This window comes from Phasianus colchicus, chromosome 5 (genome assembly GCF_987193195.1).
Source record: "Phasianus colchicus chromosome 5, bPhaCol1.hap1.1, whole genome shotgun sequence".
Taxonomy (NCBI): Eukaryota; Metazoa; Chordata; class Aves; order Galliformes; family Phasianidae; genus Phasianus; species Phasianus colchicus.
Genome location: NC_143440.1, coordinates 40,196,212 through 40,207,572, shown reverse-complemented (window position 1 = coordinate 40,207,572; position 11,361 = coordinate 40,196,212).

Sequence of the window (11,361 nt, the reverse complement as noted above, 5' to 3'; positions counted from 1 at the left end):
TTTTTGAGTATTTAAATACCAGATCTGTCTCCGAGTACATCTAAACAGTACTGTGAGATGTGTGATATCTAGGCTGTGGATTTGGATCCCTTACCATTTTGGAGTTTTGGATTCTGAGGAAAAGCATGCTAAGAATGCTGTTACATCATGATATTTGCTTAGGCATGGTGTTGATTGCCATATTCCCAGAAACAACCCTCACCGATCTCCACAGAGACCAGATTTTTCAGAGTATAGAGGGCCCATGGGTTCTCTTTGAAAACAACTCATCAGAGAGCAACAGACCTGTATTTGGGAAAAAAAGCTGCCCTTCACTTCAGCTGATTCAGAACGTTTGTACTGTCTGACACCAGACATTCATCCGAGAAACAACAGGTAGGAGAACTGAACTTTCCTGTTCATAGAGAAGTCTTATTGAATAGTCAAGGTAAACCTCTGTCTTAAATTAGTTATATCTCATCACTTGAATTCTCCCTGCATTCAGTTGAATTATACCTTAGATATAAATTGAGCGTTATCACCTGAATTCTTTGTATTCTATAACCTTATGCTTTAATTTGTGTGTTTTTAATAATTTATATCATTTTCCCTTTCTTCCCTCTTGATCTTTCGTTGATCCAAAGTCTCATTTGCTGTGTGCTTTCAGTGATTACTGTCAGTGACAACAGGATGTTTTCCTTTTTCATTATGCTGCACTGTGGTTTGTTTGTTTATTCTAAAGGTGAACATTTTGGCAAATGAGTGTTAGCTTTTCATTCACTTCCTTGTTTAGTTTGGTCATGCGACAGGAAAAGAGTGGAAAGAGTATGGGTAAAGTATGACTGCATGTTTGCTTAGTTTAGGTGTTTCAGCATTTTAATTTTAATCTCTTTTTCCAGGAAAAGATGTAGAATTAGTCTTTGATGACTCAAACAAATATGTATCCAGTGAAGCAGCTAATAGGTCCTGTGTGGTTGCTGAACAGTTATAGGCGATGGTATGTGGACTTCATATATGCTTACGGAAGATATAATTGTTTGTCCTAACACAGTAGGAAGAAATGGTTAGCAAACTCTGAAAGTAAAACATAGTCAGATCAGAGGAAGAGCATAGTTTTGTAATACGTTGTCTGAACAGGAGAGGCAGGAGGTGTTTGTTTGAAAGCAACAAATACTCAATCTTTTTTCTTTATACACTCGCCAATTTATTTTGCTGTCACTGGCAAAATACATTTTAATAGGCGTTGCATTGAATTAGCTTGCAAATAATGGCTTCATACATGCCACTTTATTGAACCAAAGCTAACCAGTATTTGATACTGATATCTTGGTTGTTTTTGTTATTAGTTTCTGTAATTTTAATAGATTAATTGAAGAATATTGTTGAAATGCTGGATGTAAGTTTTTGTCAGTCTTAACCAAAGAATGGATACAGATATGAAGTAGTTGCTCCACGTTTCAGAAGATTGACACCAAATATTTCCTCTTGTGTTTGTGTTATGTGTGTTGTTAGACATTAGAGCATTATTAAACCTTCTGATTTGTTTAAAAAGACATTCCATGTATGGGCTTAACTTATTTAAAGCATAAAAGAGATATGTTGTGGTCCATTACTATGACCTAAAGTTTTGATAGATCATAGAATTTAATCCAGCAGTTCATTTAACAAGATTTTTCTCAAGAGAAGGTATTTAGCACTTGTTTGTTTTCTTTCTACATTTCAACTTTATGCAACAATGCTTTCATTTCAAAATACTTATCTTCCAGCTTCGGGTGTCCATCTGCAACTATATCACTAACAGAAATGTCTCCAAATTAAGAGAAAGCTCCATAAAGGTTATAGCAGAGCTATGCACACCATGTATAAAACACGCACCTTTGATGATCTTTACTCTCCACTGTACTGTCTTTATATTGGAGGATAGCAAAGCAAAAGGTACTATTAGCTTTCACCTTTGGGAGGCTATATAAAAGAACAGCTCCAGGGACTGGTTTTAGCTGGGATGGCATTTCAGCAGTTCAAAGTAGTTTGGAAGGCAGCATGCTCTCTTATAGCCTTCAGCAGATTCTTTCTGTTTTCAGTGCATGCATGGAAGGCTGCAAAGCTGTTGTGTGATATACATTGCATTTTGTGAGATTTCCTCATTATACTGTTCTTTTTCAAGGAAAGAACATATGGGATTTACACAGTTGCCATAAAAGAGGTGCTTCTTACTCCATGGGAGGATGGCTGTTATATTTGCCTAGAGGTCAAAATGATTGGAGTTTGTGTTTTGGGTGGCGATGGTTGCTTTGGGTTGGGTTGTCTTGGTGTGCGTGTCACAGATGTAGATCCTGTTAAGGTCATCTTTACTGACTCTTTAACTTGGATTGTAGATAGTTCAATGTCTTCATTTTTTTAGCCACATCTTAATTTTGTGAACCCGAGAATGGTGCTAAGCATCTTCACATTCTTAATGGCTTTCTGCATTCCTGCATTATATCTAACAACCACTGGGGGTCGTGGGTCTCTTTGGATTACAGTAGGCAGGAAAGGTCAAACTTGGTCCGATTAAGGAGTGTGGACCTTTTTTTTTTTTTTTTTTTTTTTCCCCAGAATGAAAAGAGCTTTATTTAATTTACATAGAATAACAGTAAATATTTGTAAATCTTACTTTAAAGTGTTATTTATACAGCAAGGACAACAATTACAACAGCCTAATTCTCTATTTCGCTTTGATTTATTCCCAATATTTTTTACCCTGTCCACTGAATGGCACATTATTTGGTGGAAAAAAGCCTAAGATGTCACTGGGAAATTAAAGATAATCTGGTAATGTTAATGCATAATGCAGCAGAATTGATGCTACATCAAATCTATAAATTCCACGTAACTATATTTGAGAATATTATTTTGATAAGGATTTTGGCCTATTACTTCCTGTCCTTTTTAAAAGCAAATGAAAAGGCAAGAACTCATTACTTTATGTGCAAGGATAACAAATACTCCTCATTCTCTCAGTGAGAATTTTGAATGTGACCATTCAGTATATAATGGTGTTTGCCACAGCAGATTAAGGGAATATTTTTTGCACGTAGAAGGATTAGATGCTCTACAGCTTTGTCTAGTCAGCAGTGAGATCGTGTGATGCAATCATGTGATGTAGTCATATGTTGTGCCTCATAGTGCAGGTAGATGAACCAAGGATATAGATTGGACATGTGCTTCCCAAGAAGCTCAGTTTTTGTGCCTTTTGTGACTCAGCTCCCTGCATGGCTATTATTTTGGGTGGCTGAATGCAGTTGTTATGCATGGGTTTGTTTAGTAGTGTAGTGATTGGGATTTTACTTGTGAAGTGTGTGAATTTACTATAACCATTTAAAAGACAAATGTAGAGCTGGCTCCTGATTCCTGAGGTAGAATATATTCCCTTGTGGTAGGGGATCCTTTTTACCCTTAGCTTAAATGTCTGTACTACACAGAATGCCATAGCAAAACATTGAACTGTTTGTGTCCAAGACTACGGAAGGCAAATCTGGGAGCAGATCAAGCTAAAGCTCCTGAGTGCTGGTTTTTCCTGTGCCATATCAATAGTATATCCAAATCTGAATGAATTTTTATGAGACTAGAAGAAGGTAGTGACTTGATTGCAGTACTTCACAGATCTTCAGGCCAACTTTCAATAGTTATCAAGTTTAGCAACTCATCTGAAGAGGTCTTGTACCTCGTGGAGGTCTGTATCAACTGGAACATCCTTTTAGTTTGGAATCATTTATGAACCTAATTGATCCTAATGAGTATCTTTGCCAGCCTCCATTTAGGGAGAAGGAAACTAAGAAACAGTTCTGATTTCAAGTGCGAGCAGAATGGGCAGGAGATAGCAATTAAATTTCTAAACTGTGTGTAGGGCTGATTTCTGCTGTTGTGCTGAATTCAGGAGGTGCCGTAGGGGGCTGTCCACTTTAAAAAATGAGGCCATTTATTTGCGTGTCTTTGGGAAAAGAAACAGCTCCTAGATGCTTTTCTGGCAGCATTTGCCTTACAGACTGTATTGATTTAACAAAAGTAAAGCCTTTACGGCAAATGTGTCAGCATTGCTGTGACATCACTGAAAAATTACCTAAATACTTTATTTTGATTTTTACAGCAGTAGGTGCAATGTTAATCACTACAATACAAAACTAAAAAGAAATAAAATCCAAACCAAACCTGGTGATGTTCTGTTTTGCTGTTTTGAATTGAAATATAGTTACTGGTTTTGGTCAAAACTTTTGAAGTCTTGGAATTTCCTGAAAGGTGGAAACGCTCTTCTTCTTAAATTAGAATGAACATGGCCCTGTAAAATGACTGCCTTCTGGAACTGTTGTAACGTTGTTATCAAATTCCTCACGTGTTGCAGTGATCTGAGATAATGGAGGCTTGTGGGGTGGGAGTAGTAATGCCTGAAAAATACAAATTTCTGATTCTAAGATATTTTATGTGATTTTGAGATACCCTTCTGTAATAATGTTTCCATTTGTTTCATTGCTTCGTGGAATAAAATAACACTGATACTAAATGCTTGTATGTTCCTGCAGACCACAGAGAGAAACCTGCAATGGAATACATGAAATGGCAAGCATAGCCGGGCTGTCACGCTTTTGACGAGCTCTGCTGTGCCAACAGATATTTTGCTTGAGTAGGGCAAAAGCAAAGCATATAAGGACAGTAGAATATTTTGCAGATGCAGGGCAGGCATTTGGGCATTTGTGGCTCCAGGGCTAGCTCTTTATAGATGTAAGCTTGAATTAGATTTTTCAGTTTGCCAAGGGCAGAGAAAATGATATCCAATCAGGGTAGATGACTTTTCATTTTTGTAGAAAATTCTCCACATGATGGCAGTAAAATACAGTAAAATTCAGAGGTGCCTTATGTTTCACTTTCAAAATCCGAAGGGGAAAACAGCCCTAGATGAAGAACTGAGTGTGTGACTGGGCTTTTAGATTTCTTATTTTCTGTTGGTAGTCCTTAAATTCCCCAGATGGTTTTCCAGACAGCAAGGCTACAGGCATTCTGGCACAAGGAGAACGGGCCACCCATCACATCGTACTGGGGCACGGTGTCACTCTCAGGCACAACTTCAAAAGATATTTTTGGATGCTTACTCTCTGTATTAATGTGCAGGGGGAGAGGATAAAGAGAAAAGAGGTTGTTTTTAAACCCTGACTGAAAATCTGTCTTTCCCAAAGAATATGAAGACTATAGTTTGTCACTTAAAGCCTCATAACAGAGGCTGGTAGAGGGCACTTGGATAAGGACCCAGTTTGCCCCAGTCGGGCATTTGACCAGCTTGGGTTGATTGCTGTAACAATGCCAGACAGAGATTAGTTGTGGAATGAGCTTGCAGTTGAGACTCAGCCTGTCTAGAGCACTTGGATAGCTTGGTGTATGGAAGCACTTAGAGGGGAGTGTATTTAAAGAACCCAGAAGCAGCTGTGTGGCTAAAATTAAAATGTGTTTTTCTTGTATTGTTTTTGCTTGGTTTCCTGTTGCACACTCTGGACTTGTCTTGTGAGAGCAAAAAGGAAGGGGATGAGTCAAAGGGGTGAAACTGATCCTAGAAATTCCTGCTTTGCTTTTTACAGCTTGGATATACCAGATTCTTGACATGAAAAGGCCTGTGGCTAAAACTGTCTTTGAAAGTTGCCTCTTCGTATTCAATGCCTTTCATTCCATCCTTCATTCATTCATCTCAGAGATATTCTTTTTGTGTGTGTGCAAGGATTGTTGCTCCATACCTTTCTTTCCATCTTTCCTCCCCAGTACATAGAAGGCTGATTTTTTCAATGCTTATCACCAAAAATAGTAATCTATAGCTGATCAAAACATGTGTGAAAGTATCAAATATAGGTGGAATAAAATTTCTGCTGTATAAACAAACACAAAAGGTACATAATATGAATATCAGAACAAGAGCTCTGATAAACCAGAAAGTTGAAAATGTAAACAAGGTTCTTTTATAATCAATTAGAGCAATTGCTGCTTTAGAAGGAAGATAATTTTCTTTGAGAGAGGATATTACTTAGAAGTCTTAGCATAAAAACCTCTAGCAATTAATTTATACTCAATTCTGACATAAGAAATTATTAAACCTAAAATAGCACATGGGGAATTAGAAAATAGATTGAAAAACTTGGTCAAGGTCACATAGGAAGTCTGTGACAGAGTTAAAAAAAAACACGCAAAGAAGAAAAGGGCAGTCCCTGTTCACCATTTCCCTCTCTGATCACGTGCCGTGTAGAGGTTGTAGAGCCTTGCTGTAAGGCTCACAACGTGCTTAATGTTATGCCCTAGCAGCTGCTTTGGAGGTATATACAACGGTCTGAAGTTGTGGGAAGCTGGGGATATGGTTCTATATGATCAAATGAAAAAACACATTTTTTTCTGTCAGAGAAGTAGAGGGGTTATTCAAAAAACAGCCTCCCCCTCCCCAGAAGTATACTCATTCCATCTACTTAAAATGCTCTGTAAATATTTTCTAACATATTTAAAAGAGGCAAACAAACTCAGATACATGTTGAGCTATGCAGTTTTTCTAAAGAGTAGTAGTACTATTAAGGGGTGAGATGAGTACCTAGGTACTGATGAATTGGAAAGCAGAATTCAGTGTCACTAACCTCCCAGTTTGTGAAACCTGAGACTGATCAGAAGTAATAAACAGAATTTTATGTAGCTCATTATTCATTGGTGTAGCAAAGCTTTATTTTCAAAAGGGATTAGGTTCTTTGTGTGCATGCAGCATTCCTGTTCGTGACAAGGAGAGTTACACTCTACAGCCTGAACCCCCAAGTGAGCAGCAGTGAAAGGGTCACATTAACAGTTTGAACTCTGGCAATGTCAAGGGTACTCTAGAAACAATGAAACCAAAAACCAGGGTAATCAACAGGGTCTGAATAAAACAACAAAACTGAAACAGCTACATTTCTAAATTAGCCTTCTGCATCAGTGTTCATTGTGGCCAGAATTTTGGGTATTTGGTTGAAATCTCTCAGGGGTGAAAGATTCAGAAACAGTAGTCCCTTTAAACACTGCTAAAGACTGAGGTTTTCCCAAGTACCAACTTCTTTTTCTTTTTTTTTACTTTTTTTGTCCTACAAATAATGCAGCTCTGGTATCCCTGCACATTTTCTACAAGAAGAAAGCAGGTTTTCTGGTTTGTTTTTCTTCTTCAGAAATAGCTCAGTTGTGAATGACCCTGTGTGATATGCAAGAGAAGTTCAGCATGCAGTTTTGGTGTTACAAAAGGGCCTGTTGGTAATTTCAATGCATATTTCCCAAGTCCTCAGAAGGGTCACTGAAGGTCTCCATTACGTGCAGTCTAGAGCCTGCTACAATTTTCTCATACAATTTAATCTGCTGCCTGGATGGCCTCCAGTGTACAAGCAACTGACAATCTACAGCCTTTGGAATTGATTTCCTGGAATTGTGGAAGGCCTGCTTGGCCTCCAGATGACAGATGTGTGCTGGAGCTCTCAGTGCAGCAAGATGCTTTACAGAGATGAGTGAAAATTTGCCTCATTTCAGCATTTTCTGTAAGCTGTTAAGTTGTCTTCTAGTGATTTTAGGGATAAAGTTGTCACCAAGATACCAGCACCATTCTGAATGAACATTGTTAATAATACTCCTTTGCTTTCCATAATGCTTATCATACGAGGATCTTAATGGCTTTATAAATATTCTTTCAGCCAAGTAGGTATCTATTATCATAGTCATTTTGCAACTGATGAACTAAAAACTAAAGGGTAGAGTAACAAAGAGCCAAAGTTCACATTACCAGAGTATTGTCATCACTAGAAAAGAAGGTTTTAATCTCAGATTATACTTTCACCTGTTAATTCAGAGTCATGTTTAAGTCTCTAGAATTATAGCCATACTTATATAATGCACATGAAAAGTATATGCTCTTCTTTGTAAATATCCAGTAGAGCAGAGACAGTAACTGTTGTAAGTTTGTATGTTCCTCCCATTTATCTACTCTATCTAGCAAATGCTACTAACTTTGAACTGTAGGTGCTATTCTTTCATCTCATGGTTTATAACAGCAAAAAACACTGCTCAGACAGAGTCTCCAGAAGAAACCATAGTGGTGAAAGCACATCAGAAAAAGTTCTGGTTTTTTGAATTGAAAAATATGAACAAATACATTTCCATGAAAACACGTGGTCATTTTTCAATTGATGGTGAGTTAAGCAGGCATTCAAAAGCCCAAGTGTCTTTCCACATATAGAAAGTCTCTTCAAATATAGAAATCAAATATATGAAAAGAATCAGAAATTCTTAATACGAAAGTCCAACTCAAGTAGTTTTAGTAATAGCTTGTTAGAATGGCTCATATGAATAAAATCTGAGTATACGGGTACACGTGGTAGCTTGTTCAGAAAGAGGATACTGTATCTATTGTGAGATCAGGAAGAGTTTTCTCCCAAAATCACAACTTCAAAACAAACCAACAAAAAAACATGCCAAAAAATATACAAATACTTCATCTGGAAAAGGGTATACCAGGTCACAGAGAGTCTAGAGTGTCTTGATGTGTGATGCAATGAAGATGGAGCCATGCTGTTTTCAGTGATGTCGGTGCTAGGACAAGTGGCTATGGGTGCAAACTGGAAATTCAGGTTCCACCTGAACATTTTTCCTGTGTGTGTGGCTGAGCACTGGCACAGGCTGCCCAGGAAACTTGTTGAGTCTCTTCCTTGGAGATCTTCAAAAGCCACCTGGATGGGGTGCTGGGCTGCCTGCCCTGGGTATCCCTGCTCGAGCAGGACTTGGAGCAGTTAGACCCAGAGGTCCCTGACAGCCTCAGCCATTCTGGGATTCTGTTATTCTGTTTTGATAGCACTTTGGTACAGAAAGTAGAGAAAAAAGGGAGGTTAGAATACAGTCTGTGGCAACCTTGTGTTACAAAGAATATGGATGAGAATGTGAAACTGGAAGAGAACCTGTGTGGACATCAAACGAAACTACCAACGATCCTTTTGAAGGAAGGGAGGGGAAATAGCAAAATTGAAAAAGTGGATTTCAAGAAAGCAGACTTCAACAAGCTCAGGATATTAGAAGATCTCATTTCATGGAAGCAAACTCTGAAGGAAGAAAGCATTTTCTGATGAAAAACAAGTTACTTAAAATGTAATGATCCAAAAGCAAGGAAAGAACAGCAAGTATAGCAAGAAGTCATTTGGCTAAATCATATACACTGACCTCAAGCATGTGGAAGAGTCACACAGGAAATGAAAATTATATGAGATTACTAGGATTAGTATAAGGGAATGCATAAGTATGTGGGAACAGAAATAAAAACCAGCAAGTCGCAGAAGTTATAATTAAGACAAACGAGAAATCTTTTAAATAACCAACTTAAAAGATATATAAAAAAAAAAAAAAGAATATTTCATTTTATGACCGTTAGGTTTCCACATAAATTCTATAATGAATTAGAGAAAGATTGAATGACTATTCAATACTTTGAATACTTTGAGAGAGAAAACTAGTAATGTAAGATGTCTTAGACCAAAACAAATAATGCTTTTTTTTTTTTGTTTCAGTATTCACTAGGAAGGTTTACTGGAGTTGTGTGGCTAATGCAATTATTATCAAAAACAAAGAAATATGAATCTTAAGCCTACATAAGATGGACTCCAGCTTATTTAGAGAACTGGTTGAACCTTTCAGCAGGCATCTTGGTTCTCTGATAGCCTGGAGATGTTTGCTCAAAGTATAAGAAATTGAAAAGGGACAAATTTAGCACACAGAAGATAAAAAGAAAGAGCTGGGGAATTTAATGTTAGTAAATTTAACTTCAATTCCAAAAAATAAAGAAAAATACTGGAACAAATAATAAACAAATAATCACATAAGTTATATGTAAACATCTGGAAGACAGAAAGAAATGGCTAACAGACAAAATGGATATATTAAGAGCAGCCCACATCAAACTAATTTGTTTTCCTTCTGGCTTGAGCTAGTAAGGCTGGGAATAGGAGAGAAATAATAGGTGTTAAATATCTTGGCTTTAACAAGGTCCTCAATAATCTTTACCTGTCTAAATACCACATTTCTTATAAGCAAAGCAGTAAGACTATATGAACACCATGTTTGTAAGATGAGTGCAGCATTATTTGGAAAGCATACTTGAAGAATAGTTAGCAATAGTAGCAGTAAAATAGCAAAAGTAATTAACACCGTCAAACAGGAAAGATACATCAACTGCTTTGTACAAGTGTCTCTCCTGTGTACTCCTTGGTATTTTCAGCTGTGAGTTGAGGATGGAATGCAGAATATGTTTGTTCTATCTACAGATGGCTGTAGGCTGGTAACAACAAGTTGGAATTCAAATTCAGACTGGTCTTGGCCAGTTGGAGAAGCAATCTGGATAATTGGATGAGATTCGAAATGGAGAAAGGTGAAATTTCATATTTAGGTGGGAATAGGCAGCTTTAACAGCTTGAAATAGGAAATAAATGGCTAGTCCCTTAGAAGAGGATTAGGGGGATAGAGTAGGACACCTTTTAATGCTAAATCAGAAATGTAGCTTGTAAAACTTGGGAAATAACAGGACACAACATCAGTAAGGTCTCACCTAGGTTACTGTAGTTAGCATTTAGCGTTATAATTCACAAAGGAAGTGAGTCCAAAGGAGAACAGTGAGAGTGATCAGGGCCTAAAGCATGATTTCTGAGGAAAGTTTGAAGAACTGGTGTTGTTTAGTCCATAGGAAAAAAAAATCTGATAAGAAAAATGCCTTCAGGTATGTCTTCTGGGCTGCCTCAGAATGAAAAGGATTATTTTTTCTCCAGGTTAGCATGAATAGAACAAGAAATGAGATTTAAAATGCAGAAAGATAAATTCAGGTTTGGAGTTTTCTAAAAGAAGGAATAAGCACAGAAAGGTGTTGCCAGGAGGTGATGTCGGATCTCTATTAGTGGAATTCATTATGTTCAGACTACCTGTGCTCAGATTCTTGATATTTCTGAACTGCAATAGGACAGTAGGTAAATGAGTTGAGCTCTTGACATCCTTTTCAGTGGCATCTTATGTCAGTCTGTGCCTGAATTCTGCCCTTCTCCAACACTAGCTGCCCCATTGTTATGGATGTATCAAATGCTTCAGGCAACAATGAAAGCAACCATTTCTCACCAATATACACTTAAATAAAATTGAGGAAGGAAACAGGAATTTTGATTTGTGTAAAGCAAATGCTAGGAGGACTTTCTGTGTGTCTGTGAAGTACCATGCAGTTGGTGGCAGAAAATGTTAGACTTATAAGTAGTGGATATTTAGACCAAAAACAGTCCCGATGTCTTCCATCATCTATAATCCATCTTCATTTACCCTTTCCCTCATGTCTTTCCTTCACAAACTTTT